This window comes from Octodon degus, unplaced genomic scaffold (assembly GCF_000260255.1).
Source record: "Octodon degus isolate 3935 unplaced genomic scaffold, OctDeg1.0 scaffold00241, whole genome shotgun sequence".
In the NCBI taxonomy this organism is placed as follows: Eukaryota; Metazoa; Chordata; class Mammalia; order Rodentia; family Octodontidae; genus Octodon; species Octodon degus.
The window spans coordinates 2,256,842-2,263,427 of NW_004524817.1; the positions used below are offsets into that span (position 1 = coordinate 2,256,842).

The window sequence follows — 6,586 nt, forward strand, 5'->3', positions numbered from 1 at the left end:
TGGGTGTTGTTTGGATCTGGCTGCTGTGCTCCACTTCTTTTTGCTGCAGGTGTTAGAGTTGAACCCTTTGTGTCACTCTGGCAAGATGTTCTGCTCCTGAATCAGCTGGGTGGGTCTTGCCTCTGCCTCTTTGCAGGGAGTTCTGCTGAAGGGTTCCGTGCTGGGCCTGCACTGTGGGTCGAATGAAGATCCCATGGCCCCAGGTCGTCTCACTCACTCTCCAGGCCTGCACTCCGGGTCTATTCAGGGTCCCGCCTGGCCTGGGTCGTCTCACTTACTTCCTGGGCCTGCCCTCTGAGTCTACTCTGGATCCCGCGGCCCTGGTCGTCTCACTCACTCGCCGGGCCTGCGCTATGGGTCTATTCAGGATACGGAGGGCCCTGGCTCATCTCACTCACTTGCAGGCCTGCGCTCTGGGTCAAATGAGGATCCCGCGGCCCCAGTCGTCTCATTCACTCACCAGGCCTGCGCTCTGGGTCTGTTCAGGATACGGAGGGCCCTGGGTCATCTCACTCACTCCCTGGGCTGCTCTCTGGGTCTATTCAGGATCCCACCGGGCCCTGGGTCATCTCACTCCAGTATTTCATACTGTGAAAATGGCTTTGCAACCAATTCTATATTTTAAGCCTCACAAAAGACCTACTGGAGTATGTTAATATTATTCTTGGATTTAGAAATGAAAGACAGCTAGCAACTAGGTGATTTGTTTCAGGTCATTGAGGTAGCTAAGTATGTTTTAACATCAGAAGTCTTTCTCTGTGTGGCAAGAATGACTTTGTTCCTGCAGTTGTGAGCTATTCATGTGCTGACCAGCTTGACCACTACTCAAGGCAGGTGTCCGTCAGGCACAGATTTTGTTCGACAAAAACTGATATACTATATTATCAAGGAAAAAATACTAAGGAAAAAGAGGGTAATCTATATTTTGTCTTAGAGGTTTTGTGTTCTTTTCAGTAGACTAGTTATTCTCAGTCTCTGGATTTCTTTCTTCCTTTCTTTTCTTTTTAATGTATTTCGTACAAGGTCTACAGGGTCTCTACAGGATCTCTGACTTTTAGTGATCCTCCTGTTTTCAGCTTCCTAAGCACTGGGCTTATAGGCAAGTGCCACCACTTCCAGTCTCAGGCACCATCTTAGCGTGCCTCAGGGGCAGGGCTGGCACAACATGCGGGGGATCTAACCCTGGGCCCTCCATCTGCCTAAACAGGCACTTTAATCCACTGAGCTATCTGGCCGGCCCCTGGATTTCTTAAGAATGGGAATTAACTGCATTAAAATAGTTGCATGGAAAGAATCAATTGTATAAGAGTTATTAGTATTATTTACCATTATGTTTGCTACTGGGTTCTATCTTTTTACCCAAGAATGTATATTTAAAAGTAAACTTGAATTTTTAAATCATAAAAATAAGTAGGAGCTCCCATAGGTGAGAAAAACCTCTGACTACAATGAATGGCTAGAAAGGTTTGCCTCAGGCATTAATTTCTTCATCAGGCATTTCTAGTTTTTCTTTTAGACAGAGGCCAGGAGGGTGCTCCCCCGTCTCCCATGAAGATAAGAGTGAAATGAGGAATGCTCTGGTCAATGAAATTCATGCCAAAGTGGCATTTGTCATTTCTAGATGAAAGCTATGAGCTGGCTGAGATGTCGGTAGTTCTCTGCTCCTGTCCTGGTGTCTCACGTTTGATGGTATTCTAGATTGTGACACTTCTGTTTGCCTCATCCTGCACTGAGGCTGCGTGGAATGGTGGAGCTCTCAACCCGTGGTGGCCATGGAGTCAGAGATAGAAAAAAATGTCTTAGACTAGTATGATCTAATGAACATTTTATAATTGAAGGATAACATACAATTACAACTAATACACTTCAACTCACACATTTGTTCAGATAAAAAGGCAGAATCTGATAAATTCTTGACTTTTTAAAAAATGTTTCAATTCTTTCTTCTTTCTTTCTTTCTTTCTTTCTTTCTTTCTTTCTTTCGTTCGTTCTTTCTTTCTTTCATTCTTTCTGGTACCAGGATCCAACTCAGGAATTTCTTGACTTAAAGCAATGAGATTTTTCTTTCAAAAGCGGCAGTGCAGCCTTTCATACTACATTAGGCAGGCAGGGAAAGGAAGTGAAGACTGGAATTAAATTGGTTAAACAAGGGCAGGACTGCTTCATGTTAAGACACCATGGAAAATACAGGAGACTGAATAACAACCAAAATATGGAATGCTGGCCATAAACATATGCTCTGGCTTTGAGAGTCTTAAATACAAAAGAATGTGAGAAAAAAATTGACTTATACTTATAGAATTTAACAGAATTTTGAACATTGGCAAGCTGTTAGGATTCAATATGTGGCATTGCCATCACCTGGTGAGAACTCTTCATCTTTGCAAAACTGTATTTTATCACTCATTATTTCTTGAGTAACCACTTGGGTGTTGGGTCTGTGCTGATGTTACAGATTTAAAGAGGACATAGTTCCTACCCTCAAAGAGCTTATAGTACAGTGAAGAAAACACAAGCAATCAGGAAGCCCTAGCTAACATTTATTAAATATTTAACCTTTAGTCATGATTGTGATAGGGTCTTTACATTTTTCTCTAACTTCATGAGCTTCCCAGGTAGAGGTTATGGTGCTCATTGTGAACAGGAGAGAGTCGTAGAGAAGCAGTGGACATGAGGCTCTGTGTTCACAGTGTAAGTGACCACAGTAGGGCCAGAATTCAATTCCTCATGATTCAGTGTCTGTGTTATCTCCACCACGCACAGAAGGCTTGCACATCGAACATTATGTGATATGTTTTCCACATTTCTGAAGTGCTGATTTGCTGTATATGTATGTGCATGCATGTGTGCATGTGTATGTTTGTGTCTCTGGGTTCCATGGACAATAAACTTATTGAAAAATGCTTTTTTACAATTTGGTCATTTTTCAGTTCAACTGGAAGATGGCTTTAGAAAATCATGAGACTTTATTGATCAATAAGCCTTACTTAGAAAATCATCCTTGTGAGTCATGTGGAAAATATAAATGTGTTTTTAAGCAAAGAGTTTAGAAATATTTAATACAGGCAAGAGAGGAAAGGACACTTAGAGAAAAAGCATAAAGCTTTAAAAATACAAATAACAATCAAGTTGGTTTTATAGCTGAGGGTAGCAATTTTCTGCTTTTAGCAGTACTTTGTTCTTTTTCTTCAGAACCAGAATTACAAGAATTAAAATGCGAGGCTTTATGTACCTCTTTTCCCCCGTGGAAGTCCCAGTCATGTACACCTATAATTGGAGGAATTCTGGCAACTGAGATGATAAAGCTTACCACTTACTAAAGCCAAAGAGCTAAATAGATTTCACCCTCTGGAAGCAAAATTGCACCTTTGGCACTGAGGTGGTCTGTGTGAGCATGGAGCCAAATATTAATGTAGATTTAAAAGGAAACAAAAGGTGTTCAAATTCCAGTACTTGGAGCTTATAAACTGGAATCAGTCACCTTAAAATAAATTGGATTTGGGGACAGGGAGTGATCTCTGAGCGAGGCAGAAAGATGGAAGCGGGATTCTTCAGTGAAACAAGCATGGAGCAGGATAATCAATTTAGCAACAAACAGAAGAAAGTACAGAAGTAACTGAAATTTGCAGAATGCCTAGAAAAAAAAGGTGGACAGGAGCAAATTAAATTTGGAGCAAATTATAAATTTTGTTATAAAGCCTTGGACAACAAAACAAATAACAGAAATCCTTGGATTTGAAGATAATGTTTGATTGAGTTTATATTACACCAGCTGGAAGTGAAGAATCCAGATTCCAAAATGGTGCAAATCAACCTGACTGGGTTTTTGAATGGGAAAAATATTAGAGAATGTATGGGAGAACTTTGGCCCCTGCTGTTAAGTGCACAAGAAAACATTGCTGGAATCCCTTTTGCTTTTCTAGAATTAAAGAAAGAAAAAATAAAATAGAGAGATTGAACAAGAAAAATTGGCATCAACGAAAAAGCAAGATGAAGACAAAGATAAAAGAGACAAGGAAGACAAAGAAAGCATCAGAGAAAGAAGGGAGAGGTGTCAAACCCAAGAAGATACAAATCCAGATTTCCTTCCCCCAGAAGATGATCCCCTGTCAGGAGAGAGAGAAAGCACAGCCATTCTCAATCTCCCCAACCAAGAGCCAAGAGCTGGAGTCCTTCCCCTGCTCCAGAAAAGAAGGGAAAATCTCCAGAGCTCCCTGAATCTTCAGTGAAAGTGAAAGAACCTTCAGTACAAGAGGCCACATCTGCTGGTGACATCCTGAAAGTTCCCAAGCCCGAACCCATGCCAGAATGTAAAGAATCTACTCCGGAAAAAATTTTCAAAAAAGAAAAGACCTGGCCAACATCTCGGTCACGCTCCAAATCAAGGTCACGGACCCCTTCTCTCTCTCCTTTTCATACTCGACCAAGAAGGCACCGAAAGTCCCAATCAAGATCATATTTATCCAGAAGGAGGCCAAGCCCAAGCAGGAGACCATCTCCTCGAAGAAGAGCGCCATCACGACGCATCCTGCCATCTCCAAGGCATAGAAGGGGTAGATCTCCAGTAAGACGGAGGAGGCGGTCATCAGCATTGTTGTCCCATCTCGTTCCTGGTCACCACCAAAGAAATCTCCTAAGAGGACATCCAGCCCCCTCCCCCACCCCCGAAAACCTCGTAGGTGATCTCCTTCAGCAAGCCCTCCGAGGCGAAGGCACAGCCATCCCCGCCAGCTGCTCCACTGCCAAAACGACGTCATTCCCCAACACACCAGCAGTCAAACTGTGTTTGTAAGAAAAGGCCGTGTTTCTGTGTCTCGGGGAGAACTTCAGGTAAAGTGACAAAACATAAAGGTACCGAGAAAAGAGAATCGTCATCACCCGCACCAAAGCCTAGAAAAGCAGAGATATCTGAATCTGAAAAGATCAAGGTGGCAGAACGGCTGCAGCTGATTCTGTGCAGCAGCGAAGCCAGTACTGACGACAAGAGCCAGCAGTCTTCATTCATCTGACTTTGGCTCCTCCTTGTCCTCTGACGACGAGCGACCCAAGCGATCGCATGTGAAAAATGGGGGCTGGGCCCACTGCGGAGATCGTCTCCTCGGAGTGCGTCTCCACCACCACTAAAGAGATCTCGTCTCAGAGCAGATGAAGGAGAAACCCCTCTCTGCCCCCCACCAGCCAGAAAACCCCGCTCGCCCTCGCCAGCTCCTCCTCCTCCTCCTCTTTGGTGCAGATCCCCCACACCACCGCCATCTCCCCTCGGCGGCGCTCACCTTCCCCAGAAGATGCCCTTCTTCCATACAGAGCAGGTGCGCTCCTTCTCCACCTCCCAAGAGAAGGACGGCTGAGCCCCGGCCCCCTCCCTAGAGAAGGGCATCGCCATCCCCACCACCAAAGCGCCGGTCGCCCCCTCTCCGCCTCCCAAACAGAAAAGCTCCCCAGCCGCCAAGAGCCGCTTACCTTCTGTTTCATCAAAGCGTAGGAAATGGTCTTCCCCAGCCCTGCTCCCAGGGAGACCTGGTGGTCACCACAACCAAACAAACGGGATTCTCCCTCACCGCAGCTTCGAGCTCCTCAGACTTCAAGTCCTCCACTGCTCGAAGAGGAACGTCGGCCTCACCCCAAAGAAGACACTCCCCACCTCTGAATACGAGGCCCATTAGAAGAGTCTCCAGAACTTTAGGATTTAAAAAGGTTGCCTCACCAAGACCGCAGTCCGTAAGACAGGCTCTGTCCTCTTCGTCTGTCTCGGGGTCTCCTGAGCCAGCGGCTAAGAAGCCCCCAGCACCCCGTCCCCTGTGCAGCCTCAATCACCCACCACAAACTGGCCCCCTGCGGTGCCAGCCAGGAAGGCTAAGAGCCCCACACCAAACCCTTCTCCAGCCCGGAAGAAGATGGGAAGAAAAAGAAAGGCAAGAAACGCAAAAACGATAAGAAACAGAAGAAGCACAAAAACACAAGAAGGAAAAGGCTGTGGCTACAACCACTGCGGCTCCTGCTACCCCTGCGGCTGTTGCTGCTGTCACAACCACTTCAGCACAGGAAGAGCCTGGGGCAGCCCCCTCAGTCCAAGAAGGAGACTGAGAGCGAAGCTGAAGACAACCTGCATGACTTAGAGAAGCACCTGCAGGAAAAGGCTCTGTGATCTATGCAGAAGGCTCAAGTGGACCCACAGTCCTACCTGGGAGTGGTGGTTAGGATGTAAATTTTATTTGGTTTGTACTCATTTCAATTTCAAAATTGCTAAAATGTGTTTGAGCTTTAGACTATAACATTTGCTGTAATTGCTAAGTTGAAGTTCACCATATAAAAAAGAGGGGGCATGGATTTACATTGCAAAAGGTGTCCACAGTATATTAGTGACATGTTTTCATTGCCAGCTGACATAAATTCATTTATAGTAAAATGTTTTAAGCCAACCCCCCCACCTTTTTTTTTTTTTTTTTTAAAGGAGTTGAAGTATTGTTACATTTATGCTTCTTTAGAAAGTCCTTGCTATTCCCAGGGAGGTTTTCCCTTCTGCTCTGCTCTGCTCTCCTCTGCTCTGCTCTGCTCTGCTCTGCTCTCCTCTGCTCTGCTCTGCTCT

General features: G+C 45.1%; 1 protein-coding gene and 1 pseudogene across 2 annotated transcripts in view; one reads left to right on the plus strand and one right to left on the minus strand.

The window, feature by feature from the left end:
• The window catches only part of Hs3st5 (heparan sulfate-glucosamine 3-sulfotransferase 5), a 321,032-nt gene that overhangs the window by 73,579 nt on the left and 240,867 nt on the right, over positions 1–6,586 (minus strand). The gene's annotated exons all lie outside the window — the stretch shown is intronic.
• On the plus strand, positions 3,536–6,205 carry LOC101561103 (annotated as a pseudogene).